The following is a 21648-nucleotide window of genomic DNA, read 5'->3' as shown; positions in this document are numbered from 1 at the left end:
CTGGAAAGATGGCTCACAACAATAATAACCCGATTTTTGTAACAATAACTATGTACAAGTATTGCAGACAATCCGCACTTGGGATGGGCGCCCAGCATCCACTACGGACTACGAGAAATAGAATTATCGGTAAGTAAATTCTTATTTTCTCTGACGTCCTAGTGGATGCTGGGAACTCCGTAAGGACCATGGGGATTATACCAAAGCTCCCAAACGGGCGGGAGAGTGCGGATGACTCTGCAGCACCGAATGAGAGAACTCCAGGTCCTCCTCAGCCAGGGTATCAAATTTGTAGAATTTAGCAAACGTGTTTGCCCCTGACCAAGTAGCTGCTCGGCAAAGTTGTAACGCCGAGACCCCTCGGGCAGCCGCCCAAGATGAGCCCACCTTCCTTGTGGAATGGGCTTTCACAGATTTTGGCTGTGGCAGGCCTGCCACAGAATGTGCAAGCTGAATTGTACTACAAATCCAGCGAGCAATAGTCTGCTTAGAAGCAGGAGCACCCAGCTTGTTGGGTGCATACAGGATAAACAGCGAGTCAGATTTCCTGACTCCAGCCGTCCTGGAAACATATATTTTCAGGGCCCTGACTACGTCCAGCAACTTGGAGTCCTCCAAGTCCCTAGTAGCCGCAGGTACCACAATAGGCTGGTTCAGGTGAAACGCTGAAACCACCTTAGGGAGAAATTGAGGACGAGTCCTCAATTCTGCCCTGTCCGAATGAAAAATTAGGTAAGGGCTTTTATAGGATAAAGCCGCCAATTCTGAGACACGCCTGGCTGAAGCCAGGGCCAACAGCATTACCACTTTCCATGTGAGATATTTTAAGTCCACAGTGGTGAGTGGTTCAAACCAATGTGATTTTAGGAACCCCAAAACTACATTGAGATCCCAAGGTGCCACTGGAGGCACAAAAGGAGGTTGTATATGCAGTACCCCCTTGACAAACGTCTGAACTTCAGGAACTGAAGCCAGTTCTTTCTGGAAGAAAATTGACAGGGCCGAAATTTGAACCTTAATGGACCCTAATTTTAGGCCCATAGACAGTCCTGTTTGCAGGAAATGCAGGAAACGACCCAGTTGAAATTCCTCTGTAGGGGCCTTCCTGGCCTCGCACCACGCAACATATTTACGCCAAATACGGTGATAATGTTGTGCGGTTACATCCTTCCTGGCTTTGATCAGGGTAGGGATGACTTCATCCGGAATGCCTTTTTCCTTCAGGATCCGGTGTTCAACCGCCATGCCGTCAAACGCAGCCGCGGTAAGTCTTGGAACAGACAGGGTCCCTGCTGGAGCAGATCCCTTCTTAGAGGTAGAGGCCACGGTTCCTCTGTGAGCATCTCTTGAAGTTCCGAGTACCAAGTCCTTCTTGGCCAATCCGGAGCTACGAGTATAGTCCTTACTCCTCTCATTCTTATGATTCTCAGTACCTTGGGTATGAGAGGCAGAGGAGGGAACACATACACTGACTGGTACACCCACGGTGTTACCAGAGCGTCCACAGCTATTGCCTGAGGGTCCCTTGACCTGGCGCAATACCTGTCTAGTTTTTTGTTGAGGCGGGACGCCATCATGTCCACCTTTGGTTTTTCCCAACGGTTTACAATCATGTGGAAGACTTCTGGATGAAGTCCCCACTCTCCCGGGTGGAGGTCGTGTCTGCTGAGGAAGTCTGCTTCCCAGTTGTCCACTCCCGGAATGAACACTGCTGACAGTGCTATCACATGATTTTCCGCCCAGCGAAGAATCCTTGCAGCTTCTGCCATTGCCCTCCTGCTTCTCCTGCCGCCCTGTCTGTTTACGTGGGCGACTGCCGTGATGTTGTCCGACTGGATCAACACCGGCTGACCCTGAAGCAGAGGTCTTGCTTGGCTTAGAGCATTGTAAATGGCCCTTAGTTCCAGGATATTTATGTGAAGTGACGTTTCCAGGCTTGACCACAAGCCCTGGAAATTTCTTCCCTGTGTGACTGCTCCCCAGCCTCTCAGGCTGGCATCCGTGGTCACCAGGATCCAGTCCTGAATGCCGAATCTGCGGCCCTCTAGAAGATGAGCACTCTGCAACCACCACAGGAGAGACACTCTTGTCCTTGGGGACAGGGTTATCCGCTGATGCATGTGAAGATGCGATCCGGACCATTTGTCCAGCAGATCCCACTGAAATGTTCTTGCGTGGAATCTGCCGAATGGAATCGCTTCGTAGGAAGCCACCATTTTTCCCAGGACCCTTGTGCATTGATGCACTGAGACCCGGTCTGGTTTCAGGAGGTTTCTGACTAACTCGGATAACTCCCTGGCTTTTTCTTCCGGAAGAAACACCTTTTTCTGGACTGTGTCCAGAATCATCCCTAGGAACAGCAGACGTGTCGTCGGAATCAGTTGTGATTTTGGGATATTTAGAATCCACCCGTGCTGTCGTAACACTACTTGAGATAGTGCTACTCCGACTACTAACCGTTCCTTGGATCTTGCCCTTATCAGGAGATCGTCCAAGTAAGGGATAATTAAGACGCCTTCTCTTCGAAGAAGTATCATCATTTCGGCCATTACTTTGGTAAAGACCCGGGGTGCCGTGGACAATCCAAACGGCAGCGTCTGAAACTGATAGTGACAGTTCTGTACCACAAACCTGAAGTACCCTTGGTGAGAAGGGTAAATTGGGACATGGAGGTAAGCATCCTTGATGTCCAGAGACACCATATAGTCCCCTTCTTCCAGGTTCGCGATCACTGCTCTGAGTGACTCCATCTTGAACTTGAACCTTTGTATGTAAGTGTTCAAAGATTTCAGATTTAAAATAGGTCTCACCGAGCCGTCCGGCTTCGGTACCACAAACAGCGTTGAATAATACCCCTTGCCCTGTTGCAGGAGGGGTACCTTGATTATCACCTGCTGGGAATATAGCTTGTGAATGGCCTCCAATACCGCCTCCCTGTCGGAGGGAGACGTCGGTAAAGCAGACTTTAGGAACCGGCGAGGGGGAGGTGTCTCGAATTCCAATTTGTACCCCTGAGATACCACCTGAAGGACCCAGGGGTCTACCTGCGAGTGAGCCCACTGCGCGCTGAAATTCTTGAGACGTGCCCCCACCGTGCCTAAGTCCGCTTGTAAAGCCCCAGCGTCATGCTGAGGACTTGGCAGAAGCGGGAGAGGGCTTCTGTTCTTGGGGATTTGCTGTCTGTTGCAGCCTTTTTCCCCTTCCTCTGTCCCGGGGCAGAAATGAGTAGCCTTTCGCTCGCTTGCCCTTATGGGGACGAAAGGACTGCGCCTGATAATACGGCGTCTTCTTATGTTGAGAGGCGACCTGGGGTAAAAATGTGGATTTCCCAGCTGTTGCCGTGGCCACCAGATCTGACAGACCTACCCCAAATAACTCCTCCCCTTTATAAGGCAATACTTCCATATGCCGTTTGGAATCCGCATCACCTGACCACTGTCGCGTCCATAACCCTCTTCTGGCAGAAATGGACAGCGCACTTACTCTTGATGCCAGTCGGCAAATATCCCGCTGTGCATCACGCATATATAGAAATGCATCTTTTAAATGCTCTATAGTCAGTAATATACTGTCCCTGTCTAGGGTATCAATATTTTCAGTCAGGGAATCCGACCAAGCCACCCCAGCACTGCACATCCAGGCTGAGGCGATTGCCGGTCGCAGTATAACACCAGTATGTGTGTAAATACATTTTAGGATACCTTCCTGCTTTCTATCAGCAGGATCCTTAAGGGCGGCCGTCTCAGGAGAGGGTAGAGCCACCTGTTTTGATAAGCGTGTGAGTGCTTTATCCACCCTAGGGGGTGTTTCCCAACGCGCCCTAATCTCTGGCGGGAAAGGATATAATGCCAATAATTTTTTAGGAATTATCAGTTTTTTATCGGGGGAAACCCACGCTTCATCACACACCTCATTTAATTCCTCAGATTCAGGAAAAACTACAGGTAGTTTTTTCTCACCGAACATAATACCCCTATTGGTGGTACTCGTATTATCAGAAATGTGTAAAACATTTTTCATTGCCTCAATCATGTAACGTGTGGCCCTACTGGAAGTCACGTTTGTCTCTTCCCCGTCGACACTGGAGTCAGTATCCGTGTCGACGTCTGTATCTACCATCTGAGGTAACGGGCGTTTTAGAGCCCCTGATGGCTTTTGAGACGCCTGGACAGGCACAAGCTGAGTAGCCGGCTGTTTTATGTCGTCAACTGTTTTTTGCAAAGAGCTGACACTGTCACGTAATTCCTTCCATAAGATCATCCACTCAGGTGTCGACTCCCTAGGGGGTGACATCTCTATTATAGGCAATTGCCCCGCCTCCACATCATTTTCCTCCTCATACATGTCGACACAACGTACCGACACACAGCACACACACAGGGAATGCTCTGACAGAGGACAGGACCCCACTAGCCCTTTGGGGAGACAGAGGGAGAGTATGCCAGCACACACCAGAGCGCTATATATATACAGGGATAACCTTAAATAAGTGTTTTTCCCCCTTATAGCTGCTATTTGTAATTATTACGCCAATTAGTGCCCCCCTCTCTTTTTTACCCTGTTTCTGTAGTGCAGGACTGCAGGGGAGAGTCAGGGAGACGTCCTTTCAGCGGAGCTGTGAAGGAAAATGGCGCCTGTGTGCTGAGGAGATAGGCTCCGCCCCCTTCTCGGCGGCCTTTTCTCCCGCTTTTATGTGGAATCTGGCAGGGGTTAAAATTCATCCATATAGCCCTGGGGGCTATATGTGATGTATTTTCGCCAGCCAAGGTGTTTCTATTGCTGCTCAGGGCGCCCCCCCCTAGCGCCCTGCACCCTCAGTGACCGGAGTGTGAAGTGTGCTGAGGAGCAATGGCGCACAGCTGCAGTGCTGTGCGCTACCTTGGTGAAGACAGGATGTCTTCTGCCGCCGATTTTCCGGACCTCTTCTTGCTTCTGGCTCTGTAAGGGGGCCGGCGGCGCGGCTCTGGGACCGGACTCCGAGGCTGGGCCTGTGTTCGGTCCCTCTGGAGCTAATGGTGTCCAGTAGCCTAAGAAGCCCAATCCACTCTGCATGCAGGTGAGTTCGCTTCTTCTCCCCTTAGTCCCTCGATGCAGTGAGCCTGTTGCCAGCAGGTCTCACTGAAAATAAAAAACCTAAAACTAAACTTTCACTAAGAGCTCAGGAGAGCCCCTAGTGAGCCCCTAGTGTGCAAAAATCTAACTGAGGCTTGGAGGAGGGTCATAGGGGGAGGAGCCAGTGCACACCAGGTAGTCCTAAAGCTTTACTTTTGTGCCCAGTCTCCTGCGAAGCCGCTATTCCCCATGGTCCTTACGGAGTTCCCAGCATCCACTAGGACGTCAGAGAAATAATAAATATCCTGCACTCCCACCCTTATCCCACACTCCTACTCTTATCCTGCACTCACACCCTTATCCCACGCTCCCACCTGTATCCTGCACTCCTATCCTTATCCCGCACTCCTACCCTTACCCCGCGCTCTCACACTTATCCCATGCTCTCACCCTTATTCCGCACTCCCACCCTTACCCCGCTCTGTCTCACTTACCCTGTGCTCCCATCCTTATCCCGCACTCCCACCTTTACCTCGCGCTCTCATACTTACCCCGTGCTCCCACCCTTATCCCGCACTCCCACCCTTACCTCGCACTCTCATACTTACCCCTTGCTCCCAGCCTTATCCCGCACTCATACCGTTATCCCACACTCCTACTCTTATCCTGCACTCCCACCCTTATCCAACGCTCCCACCCATATCCCGCACTCCTACTCTTATCCTGCACTTCCACCCTTACCCCGCACTCTCACACTTATCCCATGCTCCCACCCTTATCTTGCACTCTCACCCTTACCCCATGCTCTCATACTTATCCCACACTGCTAACCTTATCCCTCACTCCTACTCTTCGTCCTGCGCTCCCACCCTTACCCCATGCACCCACCCATATCCTGCACTCCTACCCAAATACCGTCGGCGTTCTCCCACCCTTATCCTGCACTCCTACTCTTATCCTGCGCTCCCACCCTTACCCAGCTCTCACACTTATCCCATACTCCCACGCTTATCCTGCACTTCCACCCTTACCCCGCACTCTCACACTTATCCCATGCTCCCACCCTTATCTTGCACTCTCACCCTTACCCCATGCTCTCATACTTATCCCACACTGCTAACCTTATCCCTCACTCCTACTCTTCGTCCTGCGCTCCCACCCTTACCCCATGCACCCACCCATATCCTGCACTCCTACCCAAATCCCGTTCTCCCACCCTTATCCTGCACTCCTACTCTTATCCTGCGCTCCCACCCTTACCCAGCTCTCACACTTATCCCATGCTCCCATGCTTATCTTGCACCCCCACCCTTACCCCACGCTCTCATACTTATCCCACGCTCTCCCCCTTATCCCACTCTCCCACTCTTATCCCAAATTCCTAACCTTAACCCACACTCCTACTCTTCGTCCTGCGCTCCCACCCTTACCCCAAGCTCCCACCCATATCCTGCATTCCTACCCTTATCCCGTGCTCCCACCCTTATCCTGCACTCTCACCCTTATCCCGCGGGCTCACCCATATCCTGCGATCCTACCCGTATACCCCACACTCCTACTCTTATCCTGTGCTCCAACCCTTACCCCATGCTCCCACCCTTACCACGTGCTCTCACACTTATCCATGCTCCCACCCCGCGCTCTCACACTTATCCCATGCTCCCACCCTTATCCCACACTCCCACCCTTATTCCACACTCCTAACCTTATCCCACACTCCTGCTCTTTGTCCTGCGCTCCCACCCTTACCCCACGCTCCCACCCATATCCTGCACTCCTACCCTTATACCATTCTCGCACCCTTATCCTGCACTCCCACCCTTATCCCGCGCTCTCATCCTTATCCCATACTGCCACCCTTATCCCACGCTCACACCCGCATCCCACGCTCCTACCCTTATCCCGCACTCACACCTTTAATCCCACGCTCCCACCCATATCCCACACTCCCACCTTTATCCCACACTCCCACCCGTATCCCGCGCTCCCACCCTTATCCTGCACTTACACCCTGCTCTGCACTAGATTTGAAAAGTAAAGCCCTGACCTGCCTGCACACTCACACCACAAGTACTGGGCTTACTGTGATCCCAAGCCCTGGGGGAGAAATGAATTTACAGGTGCTCCAAATGCAATGTAAGGAAATGTTTGGCGCACACATTGATGCAGTCCTGATGTCTTTTCCCTTTTAGAATTCATTCATAAACGGGACTAAACCAAGCCCTACTTAGTAGAAAGATTGGAGGTTGGGCTTTTAATTGACATTCATCCCTTTCCGCCTCTCCTCATACCTGGGCACACTTCTAGACTGTGAAGGCATCTCCCAAGAGCAGACACCAGGCCGAGCACCCAGGTGCATCAGCGCACAGCCAGGTGTTTTGCAAGAAGCGTTGGTCGGAAAGGAACATGTTTGATCAGAACTTACAGCTTCTTTGCTTCACTCCAACTGTAAAGTGCTGATGTTGTGCAAATAAAGGTTAATGAATGTCCTTCCTACTGGGAGATCCCACTGGTCACAACAACCCAGCAACAGACCTACACCGGCCCCATCCCAGTGACCTGCCCCATATACAGCCTTGTCACATTGGTCTGCAAGTGTGCTCTGTTCACGGTATAACCTCCATTGTTGCTGCTGAGCCACGGGGCAATTGATGACTACCCCTTTCTCACATTTATAGTGTGCCCATGAACAGAATATGACACAGACCAGTGGTAGCCAACCCTGGTCCTCAAGAGCTACCAACAGTTCATGTTTTCCAGCTCACCTGGCAGGTGCACATGTACAGTTATTACTCACTGACACATTTTAAAAGATCCACAGGTGGACTCTGTGAGGAGGCCTGGAAAACATGCACTGTTGGTAGCTCTCGAGGACCAGGGTAGGCTACCCCTGGCATAGACCATCCATGGAATACATTATATCCCTATTGCAGGACACTCTTCCTACATGCCAACAAATTCAGGACCAGTGGTTTCTATTCATTAACTCCCAAGTATTGGGATGGCCCTGATCTCACCCTGTAGACTCCTCCATCCATTGTTCCATGTTCTCCCTTCCCCCTTTTCCCCTTTCTTCTTCTCTAGAACAACAGAAACAAATACATTGCAGTAGGACCATTCATTCCATCATTTTTCATAAGTCCCTTTGTTTTCCAGGCTTCTTATAGCCTTTGCCTTTTGGCTGTTTCATGCGTTACTATGGTATCAGCTAATACTTTCTATTGCTGTGCTGTTCATGTTAATCCATTATTCCTCTATCTTGTGTCTATAGTCATTGATGCAGTATCACTTAGTCAAAAAAAAAACCCCCAACAAATACAACAATTTAGGCTGTGGAGTTGGAAAATCAAACCCTCTACACATTGCACATCATTTGCGTCCTATTCTTCTTAATAATGAAAGCAGGACATGCTATCAATGAGTTCTTGGGCACTAACACTGCCCCCTAGTGGAGAAAGATCTCTGCTTGAAAGTCTGTGGAGGTTATTTCTACTGGAACTAGACCTGGGTGACCCGTGTCTCTGCTTATCTTTGTCGTGTCTATGGAATCACTGTCAGAACTGGAGGATAAGTGGGCAAATGTATCAAGAGGCTGATTAGTTAATATGGGTGGGTAGGGATGGATATCCTGGTGGACGGGATTCCAGCAGTCAGAGTACAGACCATGACATCCCGAATATCAAAATCCAATGGCCCCCTAACCCTCTCTGTTTCCAGCTTAATCCTAACCCCCCCCTCCCCCTGAGCAACCTAACCCTAATCTCATCTCCCCAGGCTGCAGCTTATCCATAACCCTCCCCCCCCCCCCCTGCCACCCCTGCCACCCCTGCCACAGCCTAAATCTACCCCCCCATGGCTTACCTCTCCAGCTTCCGGCAGTTTAGCAATCGGAATGCCGGGTGTCGAGATGCAGCCGGCGGGATTGTAATTCCTGTTAGGATTTCACTGCCGGCATTCCATTAAGTGTCAGGATTCCGGCATAAGCAGTTTTATAGCTGGGATCCAGACCGCCAGGATTCTGACCGGATCCCATTATGTGCAACTTCCCAACTGCTCTCTTTAGAAGGTATGATACATCTCTACCTTGGATTTACCAGTATCTCCTATATCACTACTTCCTACATTTCAGACTTCTGTCTGTCTAATTGCTATGATCTTGTTATTATCACTTGGCCAAAATTTGTTTGAGAACACATATGATGTGCGTGGACCCCCGTGTTTTAGTTTTAATTCATCATCACGGTTTGGTTTTGGGAAAATCACTCTTAAGTGTTTTAGCTCGGATTCAGATTTCGATTCAGTTTAAAACCGTTAAAAACATTGATAATTATTGATAAAAATCCATAAAAACAACTAAAATCATGTAATTACTGCAATCCAAAACACAAAATTCTGATTTTAAATCCGAATTCCAAACTGCAGGAAGATCCGAACCAGGACTCGGTTCGGATCGGATCTCCTCTGGAGAGCCGGACCGGGTTTTGGTTTGGTCCGGATTCTGGAGAACCAAACTGCATACTTCTCGTCTGATTCTGAGTCGGACGAGAACTGCATACAATGCGCATGGTCACGATTATTTGCTACTGCACATGGGCAAAAAATCATTTTCAGGAGCAATCATTGAGGAATAATGCTGGAAAATGCAAGATATTTCCTATACCTTACCGTGTTGGCGTAAGAAAGGGGCCGTACTCTTTTCAAAGGAACGCTTCTTCATGAAGCCCTGTCTCTGTACAATACATAGAGAGCCTGGCGCCTGCTGTCATAGGCTGGCAGGACGTGTAGCTGTAAAACAGCTGGAGACCCACAAGGTGCCTAATTCTGCCATAGACACTAACAGGACAGTGCCACCTGCTGGTCAGCGTAGTGAACAATAACTTGAATTAAACATTTTTAGAGAATTAGGGTACACTTGTTTAACTGAACAAGCCTAAAATTATTTTTAACCTTTTTAAGCGGTGTTTTCGGAGATAGGGCTTTGACAACTGCTTTCGATGAAGATAACCACTGCTGGCAATACTGTCCGATGGGTTTGGCTAAAGATTGCTTCACCGTGACTTGAGGAAGCCTATATAGTAAGCCTCAAGGTGACTGACTGTACAAGCACTGCTGCAATACTTACACAATCCTTGTCCTGCAATTGCCGTCGCCACTTGGTTACTATAACTACAATCTCTCTTTTCTGTTGGCATCAACATATAATTTGACATTTCTATGTAGTATTGTACATTTGGATGCATTGAAGGCTGTATAATTGAGGAAGCGTGGATAGCTATGTGCACGACAGCTGCCTGCCACATGGGCGGTGCAGGGGGCATATTATGGGACTGTCATAAGCGTGTCGATGCAAGTGGCTGCGTTCGCAGCCAAAGGCATAGGAGGCCGCACCTGCCATACGGCTGGTACAAATTGCGATGGTGCGACCGATGGTGGCATCGAAGGATGCATCCGTCGGTATTACTAGGCGCTAAAACATGACGTCTCAATCCTTGCACATTTGGCCGCACGGATGTACAGCGGGGAGTCTGTAGACCATCAGCATAGACTTGCAGACGGAAGAGCCGCCAATACGCTGATTGCAAATAAACTATACCGTGTTTACCATGACGTCACGCTTGTTGCTCCAAGTGTGGAATGCGGCGCGTGTACCGTATATGATTCAGCATTGATACCTTTATGCGCCGGATGCGGTGTGTAACCTTTATATTAAAGTTAAAACTGATTCAATTAAAAAAAAAAAAATCCACATTTTTGGTTTCTCTACTATGTTCCCTAAATCACTAGTTATTTGCTTTATCCCATCAGAGACATCAGCCTTGTTACTTTGTGTCAGCTGGAAAAGACACACCTCCGCTTGTATATGACATGTAATACCACTAATGATGAATATATTAAACTACAGATCGAGGATCCAGGGCTGATCCCTGGGCGGCTCCGCTGGTCACCGGACCTTCATGCCAGATTACACCATTGATTGTAACGCTGTCCTTTATCCAAACCTTCATCCTTTTCTCAATCTTTCCGTTAAATCCAAGGATTTTCTGTTCCTAATTCACTTATTTTGGGATACTGGTCAAATGGCCTTCTAGACTCTGAATAAGCTTTACCCACTGAGCCATCCTGATCGATCACTTTAGTTACTAAGCCCAAAAATATCAACTAAGGTTTATTTGACATTACAGTATCTCCAGGCAGCAAATTGCCGCTGATTAGGTTGCTGCCATTGGGTAAATAATCAAGTTTTATTTTTTTTCTTTGAAAGTGATACAATCATTGGCGTATTTATAATGGGTGCAGTGTGTGAGAGGCACACTGGCCCCCAGGGTGCAGGGGGGCCCACCCCGCACACACTGCACCCATTTGTTTAATACTTACCTCTCTGGAGTCCCCCGTCAGAGCCATCCCTTCTCAGCAGCGTAATAGAGTCTGAACACTAGGGGTAACAAGCTCTATTGCGCCTGCTGAAAACTCCGGAAAGAATGCACAGCGGCCATTTTTCTGGAGTTTCACGCATGCGCATTAGCAAAATCTTAGGGAAAATGGCCGCAGCGCTGTGTTCCCGGAGGTTTGCGCATGCGCAATAGAGTCTGTTCTCAGACTCTATTGCCGCTGCGGAGAAGGATGGCACCGCCGGGGGACTCCGGAGAGGTAAGTATTAAATGCTGTGCCTTGGTCAGAGAGGAGGGGGCCCCAGAAGCAGAAGGCTACACACGGGCCTCCTCCTCTCTTAAAACGCCCCTGGATACAATCATTTCTCTTCTACGGGAATAGCGACCGAGACGTTACATTTACCATTCTCCAGTCACCTGTAATTATACCTGGCAACAGCGCAGTGGCGTAAGTTCGTCCCAGTTACCCGGAGGCAAGAATAAATATTGGTGCCCCCCCATATGTAGATAAATATATGTATGTGTATATTTATCTATCTGTAGATATATATATATATATATACATACATATATATATGGAGTGTTCTGAAGGCAGACACCTTACTGATGGAGCTATTTGCTCCTGTAGAGGAAGCCTGAGAATTCTAACTATATAAAGTTATGTGTAATTGTCAGAGCAGTAAATTCAGATAGTTAGAATTCTCATGCTTCCTACGCAGGAGCAAATAGCTCCATCAGTAACATAAGGCGTCTGCTTCCAGTGTAATAGGTTGTGGGTTCTAATCCTGGGTATGACACTTTTAAAATGTGCATCTACAATAAAGAGGGTGGGGCTTGTAAGGTGCAGGGACTAGTGGGGGAGGGGAATCAGTCATGGAAGAGATAGCAGTGGCTGTCAATTAACTTAATTGACTGACTTAATTGAATGGCGTCATGGAACTGGAGGAAAGGTTCCCCCCTACAGAGCATGACGACTTCGTTGCCTCCCACAGCTACGCCAATGCAGCAGCGACTAGTTGTAAAGATGGACAATAGATTTCTTAATACACTTGGATATTTACTATCTGGACACACCGACTTATCTACTTTTAGAATGTATGCAGCACATCTACTGTAGTAAATATATCTTTTAGTGTACAGCAGTGGTTCCCAAACGTTCTTGAATCACGGCGCCCTAGAGTATAAGTATTTTATTCACGGCACCCCTAGGATAAAAGTTTTTTTATTGATATATTTGAAAAAAATTATGAAATTAAATTGTGCCTACCTGTCATCCGTGGGGTCAGTTATGTGGTGGTGTATAATAGTTGTGCTTCTGATTATCCACATGTGTTATGATAGGCAGCCGCTAGTACTGGTTTTGTCTATCAGTTTGACCATAAATGATGTGATTTGGTCCTGGACCACCAACCTGATTGCTTCTCCGTGAGTTGAGGAAGCCTATATAGTAAGCCTGAAGGCTGGACAAGCACTGCCACAAGTCTGCGACGATCCTTGTCTTGTTACCGCCATCGCCACTTGGTTACTATAACGGCAACGTCTCTTCTCTGTTGCTATCGACATATAATTTGACATTTCTATGTAGTATTGGATGCATTAAAGGTTGTGGCTGCATAAGAGCGGAGGCATAGATATCTATGTGCACAAAAGCTGCCTGCCGCGGTAACGGCCTGATGCCAAGGTCCATGCCAATATTCACCTAACTAAGCGATTATTTGCAACGGCGCATGCACAACAAAGAAAAACAAAAACTTGTCAAATAAAGGCGCTTTTGCAATCGATTCAGACGGTATCAGAAGCGTGGTGGGAAAGTGATAGCGTTCCTGGGTGGTGACTGGGAGGCGGATACTAGTGCACGAAAACATGGGCGGTTCAGTGGGCATATTGTCGGTCTGTCACAGGCATGTCAGTGCAAGTGGGTGTGTTCACAGCCAGTGGCATACAGTAAGTAAGTTTGGGTTATTAGAAATAATTCTAAATTGCTTTTGCATCAGTTTTGTCTCCCACTGTCTGTGTCTGGTTGGGGAACCCTTGCCTCTCTGCCAGGTGTGGTCTGAGTTAGGAATTGACATCAGCTTACACCTGCACCTCACCATCTGTATCCTTAATGGGGTATTACACTAGTGTACAAAAAAAGTGCAAGAAAACTTTTATTTTACTAGATTGTGGTTTAAAAGCCATTTACTGAATGAAGGGTCCATTTTTTTTTAAGCAAAAGACCTTGGTGGGGGCCAGTATTTGCAAAGCTAGGGAGGGTTCTTAGGGGGTCATTCCGAGTTGTTCGCTCGCTAGCAGTTTTTAGCAGCCGTGCAAACGCTATGCCGCCACCCACTGGGAGTGTATTTTAGCTTAGCAGAAGTGTGAATGAAAGGATCGCAGAGCGGCGACAAAGTTTTTTTGTGCAGTTTCTGAGTAGCTCAAAACCTACTCAGTGCTTGTGATCACTTCATACTATTTAGTTTTAACGTCACAAACACGCCCTGCGTTTGCCCAGCCACACCTTCGTTTTTCCTGGCACACCTGCGTTTTTACGAACACTCCGTAAAAACAGTCAGTTGACACCCAGAAACGCCCACTTCATGTCAATCACTCTGCGGCCAGCAGTGCGAATGAAATCTTCGCTAGATCCTGTGTGAAACTACATCAGCCGCTGTAATAGTACATCGCGCGTGCGCATTGCGCCGCATATGCATACGCAGAAGTGCCATTTTTTGCCTCATTGCAGCACAGCGAATGAATGCAGCTAGCGATCAACACGGAATTACCCCCTTAATTACTTGGGCTCCTCTAAAACTTTTTCCAACCTTCCCAAGATATTGAGGCAGAGCACATAAGGGACATCCGCACCTCTTAGATCATGAAAACAAAAGAATTTCTGGCACCCTTAAGTTGCTACTCTGGGTTACATAACAGTATGGGCTTTCTTTCATGTCCGTGCATTACCAGGGGGATCACCAAGCCTTCATCTGGTGCAGCTTATAACAACACGTAGGGGGGAGATATATTAAGTGGAGACAAAGTGGAAGGATTTAAAGTACCAACCAATCAGCTCCTGTCATTTTTCAAACGCAGCCTGTAACATGGCAGTTAGGAGCTGATTGGTTGGTACTTTATCTCTCTCCACTTTATTTATTGCTCTCCAAAGCTTAGTACATAGACCTCTTAGTCTTAGATTATACACAGCTAGTGCACTAATCACATAAACTCGTGTACGGTAAGTGGTGCACATTGCCCGATAATTGCCACTTCTTAATCATATGTAATTCTGCCACACTGCAGACAACTGAACAAACATATCGTCTCCTCTCTCGTCGCCTGTCAGATCCTTGTACACAGCTACTTGTCCCATTGAGAAGGTTTCATTCTCCACGATCAATAACGGCAGACTTTCCTGAGGATGATTACTGGGGATTAATGGACAGCGAGGTGAGATTAATCCGCTATCTGCATGACACAGCAGCCCGTTGGCACTGCAACTATCAATATGGAAACAGCATCCACATAAATCCTTTTTTTTTCCATTTAGACAACAAATCTTACTTCTGTTACAGATCTACACCAAATCCCCCCCTAGTGCTATTCAGATTCATTTAGTGTTGCTGTGAAAAAGTAGATATTACAGTGAAGACATTGGCATGTCCAGATATTATTAATTAGCGGTGACAGGTTTTCACATTCTCTTCCTGGTACGTGTGTCTATCTGACGTACAGAATATATCAATAAATAGTCACGGCGCCCTGAGAGATGCATTGTACTGGTGTAAGGAGCTTTAGGAATCCATAGACAAGTAGTGATTATACCACGTGAGTAGTAAGGGAACACTGCAGTGTGGACAATATTGTGGAACGTTACACTGTCACATACAGATGGGTCCACGTTTATCTTGACCTTTAATAGGATTAACTGAGACTGGCCAGTCGGATTTAATCCCCTGCTGTAATGACTTAATCCCCTGCTGTATTGTTCTCTGTATTGTATTGCAGCTGAGAACAATAGATGAAGGGTTTATGCTAATAAGTCATGTTGTGTCTAGGCGCAGAAAACTAGTCAAGATAACCGTGGACCCATCTGTACTGGTGCCCCTTCAATGCCAAGATGCCATCCGCAGGCCTGTGCAGAATTGTGGAGTCATTTTTAGGGAAGGGGGTAAGGGGCTTGGGATTGCCCTGTGCTCTGGGAATCAAGGGACATTGTGTGCCCACATTCAGGGCTTGCAAGCCCTTTGGCGCTAAAGCATGGCTTTGATCTGTATCCATGGCCTGCCGGAGGTCCAAGACTCGCCTGGGCAATTGTACCTGCCCCCTTCCAGCACCCATGGTAGCCAGGGTTGGATTTATTGGTCAGGTCAACCCTAAGCACATTATTGGCCGCTGCACCACCATCCCCCCCCCCAATACCGTCATTGCCCCCTTCAATTCGGGTGCCAGTCCAGATGCCTCGAGACCGCAAAATCAGTCCCAGCCTCTCTCTACTACCAACTCCTGGACCACAATTTGCTGCCCATTGTCTCCTCCCCGTCATTTGCTAAATAAATTATAAAAAAAATAAGTAGTAAAGACGAAAACAAAGAATCACCTGGGCCCTTATCAGCCTGGTGTGCCGCCCCACAGCAAGTGCCGTCCCTAGGCATGTGCCTCACGTGCCTAGTGGGAAATCCGCCACTGATGGTAGCTCTACCATGACCCCTTCTCATGCGCGTCCACACTGGCCCAATTTAGAAAACCTTAAGGCTGGCACATTACAGGTAAGGGAGCTGCAATGGCCCTGGATACTCTGTATAGGGAGTGTGCCAACGGAGGGAAGACAGGGTGACGGGCAGCTATGTCCATCCTACCTTTACCAATTCCACAACCCACTGGCCATTCAGGTTTAAGATGAGGGGGGTGGGGAGGAAAGCAGCATTCCGATCGTTACCACGACCCCCTCTTATGCCCGTCCTTGCTGTCCTGATTTGGGAATCCTAACAGCTGTCAGATAGGCACATGCATATTACTGTATATAGGAAGGCAGAAGACTCACATGGAACCTACGGTCTCATCAAGATGTTTCCATACAGGCCGGGAGCTGAGTATTGTGCAGGGGCTCCAGACTGCTCAGTCACTGCTGGTACAGTTTCTCTAACCAGCCAAGCATCATTTCCGCTATGGGAGGGCTCACAAACGGTTTGGGGCAATCATTTTTAGGTATATTTGCTACGGCCATAACTGGTAGGGGATGCACTTTAAATGGTCAAAAAGTTGCGACCTCCAGAATACTCTGAGACAAAGGGGGTAATTCAGAGTTGATGGCAGCAGCAAATTTGTTAGCAGTTGGGCAAAACCATGGGGGTCATTCCGAGTTGTTCGCTCGCAAGCTGCTTTTAGCAGCTTTGCACACGCTAAGCCGCCGCCTACTGGGAGTGAATCTTAGCTTATCAAAATTGTGAACGAAAGATTTGCAGAATTGCGAATAGAAATTTCTTAGCAGTTTCTGAGTAGCTCCAGACTTACTCGGCATCTGCGATCAGTTCAGTGCTTGTCGTTCCTGGTTTGACGTCACAAACACACCCAGCGTTCGCCCAGACACTCCTCCGTTTCTCCAGCCACTCCCGTGTTTTTCCCAGAAACGGTAGCGTTTTTTCGCACACACCCATAAAACGGCCAGTTTCCGCCCAGAAACACCCACTTCCTGTCAATCACATTACGATCACCAGAACGAAGAAAAAACCTCGTAATGCCGTGAGTAAAATACCAAACTGCATAGCAAATTTACTTGGCGCAGTCGCACTGCGGACATTGCGCATGCGCATTAGCGACTAATCGCTCCGTTGCGAGAAAAAAATAACGAGCGAACAACTCGGAATGACCCCCCATGTGCACTGCAGGTGGGGCAGATGTAACATGTGCAGAAAGAGTTAGATTTGGGTGGGTTATTTTATTTCTGTGCAGGGTAAATACTGGCTGCTTTATTTTTAATTTAGATTGCAGATTGAACTCACTCCACCCAAATCTAACTCTCTCTGCACATGTTATATCTGCCCCCCTGCAATGCACACGGGCCCTCATTCCGAGTTGATCGCTCGCTAGCTACTTTTTGCAGCCATGCAAACGCACAGTCGCTGCCCACGGGGAAGTGTATTTTCGCTTTGCAAGTGTGCGATCGCCTGTGCAGCCGAGCGGTACAAAAACATTTTGTGCAAAACAAGACCAGCCCTGTAGTTACTTATCCTGTGCGATGATCCTAGCGACGGAGGAATTGACGTCAGATACTCGCCCTGCAAACACCTGGTCACGCCTGTGTTTTTTCTACCACTCCCAGAAAACGGTCAGTAGACACCCATGAACGCCCTCTTCCTGTCAATCTCCTTGCGATCGGCTGTGCGAACGGAATCGTCGCTAGAAGCATTGCACAGCAACGATGCTGTTTGTACCCGTACGACGTGCGTGTGCATTGCGGTGCATACGCATGCGCAGTTTTGCCGGGTTTTTTTACCTAATCGCTGCGCTGCAAAAATCGGCAGCGAGCGATCAACTCGGAATGACCCCCATGGTTTTGCCCAACTGCTAACAAATTTGCTGCTGCGATCAACTCTGAATTAGGCCCAAAGTCCCTCATTCTGAGTTGTTCGCTCGGTAGCTGCTTTTAGCAGCATTGCACACGCTAGGCCGCCGCCCTTTGGGAGTGTATCTTAGCTTAGCAGAATTGCGAATGAAAGATTAGCAGAATTGCGAATAGAAATTTCTTAGCAGTCTCCGAGTAGCTCGAGACTTACTCCTACACTGCGATCAGCTCAGCCCGTTTCGTTCCTGGTTTGACGTCACAAACACGCCCTGCGTTCGGCCAGCCACTCCCCTGTTTCTCCAGACACTCCTGCATTTTATCCTGGCACGCCTGCGTTTTTCCGCACACTCCCAGAAAACGGTCAGTTTCCACCCAGAAACACCCACTTCCTGTCAATCACACTCCGAACACTTCAACGATGAAAATTCTTCGTTCGGACGTGAGTAAATCTACTAAGTTTTGAGCTAAAATACTTAGCGCATGCGCCCTGCGTACCATGCGCATACACATTTTCACCTTAATCGCTTCATTGCGAAAATCTGCAACGAGCGAACAACTCGGAATGATCCCCCTACTCACAGATTGCGATCAGCTCAGTCCGTTCAGTTCCTGGTTTGACATCACAAACACGCCCTGAGTTCGGCCAGCCACTCCCCCGTTTCTCCAGACACTCCCGCGTTTTTCCCTGACGCCTGCGTTTTTTAGCACACTCCCGGAAAACGCTCAGTTGCCACCCAGAAACGCCCCTTGTCCTGTCAATCATTCACCGATCAGCAGTGCGACTGAAAAGCGCCGCAGAATCCACAGCAAATCTACTAAGTTTTTAGTTAAATAACTAAGCGCATGCGCCCTGCGTGCCTTGCGCATGCGCATTTTGCAACAAATCGCAGCATAGCGAAAATCGGCAACGAGCTAACAACTCGGAATGACCCCCAAAGTCATCTGGAGACAATGCGCTAATTTGGTTTTTACAGCGTGATTGCAGAGGTGCGTGGCAGGGTTCACAGACCTGGAAAACTCTGTAATAAGAACATTTTTAAACTCTGTAACGAAATCTTCCCCAACCATTTTTATTGCTACAACAAAATAAAAGAGCAATTCTGCACAGCGGACATTGAATAATATCAGTATTTTATTACATTAGAAAAAAAAAAAAAGGAAAAAGGCACCTTATAAAAAGTTCCAGTAACTTTAATATGAGTCGTTGATACTTCTATTATATGGTTTAATATTAACCCTCGGAAACTTGAACTCGATGCAGTGGCAAAATGGTAATTGAGAAATAATTGAAAGTACAAAGTAATGTCCTGCTATTTTTTTCCCCTTTTACACTGGAATTGTGTACAGCAGTGTTTCTCAAACCCTGGGGTGCCTCGGGACACTTGCAGGGGTGCCTTGGATTGGTGGTCCAGGACCAATTAAAATTAATTACGGTCAATATAATAGACAAAACCAGTGCTGGTGACTGCCAATCCTAAAATATGTGGCCAAACAGAAGCAAATCTTGTCCCTCACCACACAACTGACCCTAAGGATGACATATACACACAATTTGCTTAACAAAAAAAAAAAAATTCCAGAATTTTTCAATAAGAAAATCTTTTGGCCTAAGGGTGCCGTGAATAAAATTCTTATACTCTAGGGCACTGTGACACCAAAAAGTTTGGGAACCACTGGTGTACAGTGCCTATGTTCACCTATGTAACAGAACTGAATAAAAGGTAAAAAGCATCCTTATTATCACATGGGTTAGTGTAGTAACACGGGAGATATAAAAACACTGGGAAAGGTTTAATAATGTGGCAAGGAGCCTCTAAGTTGCCGATGGTCAGGGGCCACCTGAAACACTGAATGAGTGACGTAATGTCAAGGGCTCCCACATAGATTGCACCGTCCCTGCCCATACGCTACACATAAGATGCATGATATCAGGGGTTTGGACCTAAGTAAGGTTTTAAATTTACTTATCCAACCTGCAATCGGTAGGGATGGATAAATAGATATTATCATCATATATAGAGTAAGGTCCATTACACTGTGTGGTCCAAAGTTCCTGATAACATTGCCTTGTGGTCAGTAGCGGATCTTACCACGGGCAAATAGGACTTTTGCCCGGGGTGCCGCACCATGGCAAGATCCGCTAGTGTTTGGCAGTGCCCCCCGCTGTGAAGGGAACTAGACGCTATCCGTCTAGTTTCCCTTCGTGGAGAGGACCTTTGCCGTGCGGTGTGTCTATCTATGCTGTGCTATGGGAGAGACGTCATGACGTCTCTCCCATAGATCCGAGGAGAGGAGCGGCGCCGGCAGAGGTCTGCAGCGGTCGGGAATCAGGAGCGGGGATAGTAAGTATTACTTTTTTTTTTTTTTTTTTAAGCGGCTCTACTGTACAAGGGGGCACAAACGGGGGCACAACCCTACAGGGGGCGTAACTGGCCACGCCCCTGTATAAAGCCACGCCCCTATTTTCCGCCAGGTGCGCCACAAGGGCTAGAAGCGGCCCTGCTTGTGGTGCTCAGATGTTCAAAGCATATATCACTTCATGCTGGCTCTTTGTGCAATGGAGTTCTAATGAGCCAGGAAATAGGCCCTGCCAGAGGTTTCCCCCCGCGTTTATGTGCCAAAGATGGCCGCTGTACCGCTAGCTCTCTATATCTGTATATATCAGGGAAATAAGTAGTGGTTTTACCCTCTTGTCATTGCAAATTTGTTCAAACCCCTGTTAATTGCTGAAAAAAGGAGCATACAAGGGACCTCATTCTCAGTCGGACGTATCTCCGGTTATGGATGCACATAGCGGGTTTTACCATACTGTACATGCACAGAAGCGAGTACACACCATCTTGTGTACCTACCATAGATTCTATGTTGGATGGATCTCTGAGGGATCTCGCTTTCCATTTAATGAGCTAAAACTGGACGGCAACACGCAAGAGATGTGTCTCAGGACTGGCGTTGGGCTTGTAGCTAAAGCTTTGTGCGAGTATGAGTCGCACACATGGTGAGGGGAAGACTTTTTCTGACGGACCGCTTTCACTTTGCATGGGGCTGGTGATGATGGTTGTGGCGGTTGGCGTAAAATCAGTGCGCGGCTTCCCACTTGAAGACACATATGGGGGTCTATTTACTAAGCCTTGGATGGAGATAATGTCAACAAAGATAAAGTACCAATCAATCGGCTCCTAACTGACATGTCACAGGCTGTGTTTGAAAAATGACAGTTAGTAGCTGATTGGCTGGTACTTTAACTCCATCCGCTTTATCCTCATCCGAGGCTTAGTAAATAGACCCCTATATAGATTCTTGCATTAGTAGATGGTAGCAGTGCTGCAAGTATGTCGGTACGGGGCGGTACGGCGTACCGGTAAATTCCCAGCCGGTACGCCGTACCGCCGGGCCATCCACCATACCTGCATCCCGCTGGCTGCTGTATGAGGGGAGGAGAGCGCAGCGCAGCGCCTCTCCTGTCCCTCAATTCTCTGTGATGTACTCCGGTCTCAGGCGGCTGCGGCGGGGGTGAATCTCAAGGCACCAGTTTGCTAGCCAATCAGAGCTCGCGGACCGGCAGCTGCGGCTCTTGATTGGCTGGCGGTCCGCAAGCTCTGATTGGTTAACGAACCGGCACCTCATTTGAGATACCCACCGCTGGAGCCGCGGAGACCGGACTTC

General features: G+C 48.1%; 2 long non-coding RNA genes across 2 annotated transcripts in view; one reads left to right on the top strand and one right to left on the bottom strand.

The window, feature by feature from the left end:
- Positions 1 to 9798, bottom strand: part of LOC134957133 (uncharacterized) — a 44415-nt gene extending 34617 nt beyond the window's left edge. Inside the window, exon 1 of the long non-coding RNA XR_010186488.1 lies at positions 9718 to 9798. This is a non-coding gene — a long non-coding RNA (uncharacterized LOC134957133). The remainder of the gene's footprint in view (positions 1 to 9717) is intronic.
- Positions 9002 to 21648, top strand: part of LOC134957134 (uncharacterized) — a 71715-nt gene continuing 59068 nt past the window's right edge. The window contains exon 1 of the long non-coding RNA XR_010186489.1: positions 9002 to 9118. This is a non-coding gene — a long non-coding RNA (uncharacterized LOC134957134). The remainder of the gene's footprint in view (positions 9119 to 21648) is intronic.

This window comes from Pseudophryne corroboree, chromosome 9, assembly GCF_028390025.1.
Source record: "Pseudophryne corroboree isolate aPseCor3 chromosome 9, aPseCor3.hap2, whole genome shotgun sequence".
In the NCBI taxonomy this organism is placed as follows: Eukaryota; Metazoa; Chordata; class Amphibia; order Anura; family Myobatrachidae; genus Pseudophryne; species Pseudophryne corroboree.
Note: the sequence above shows the minus strand (reverse complement) of the source record. Positions and strands in the feature narration are given on the sequence as shown.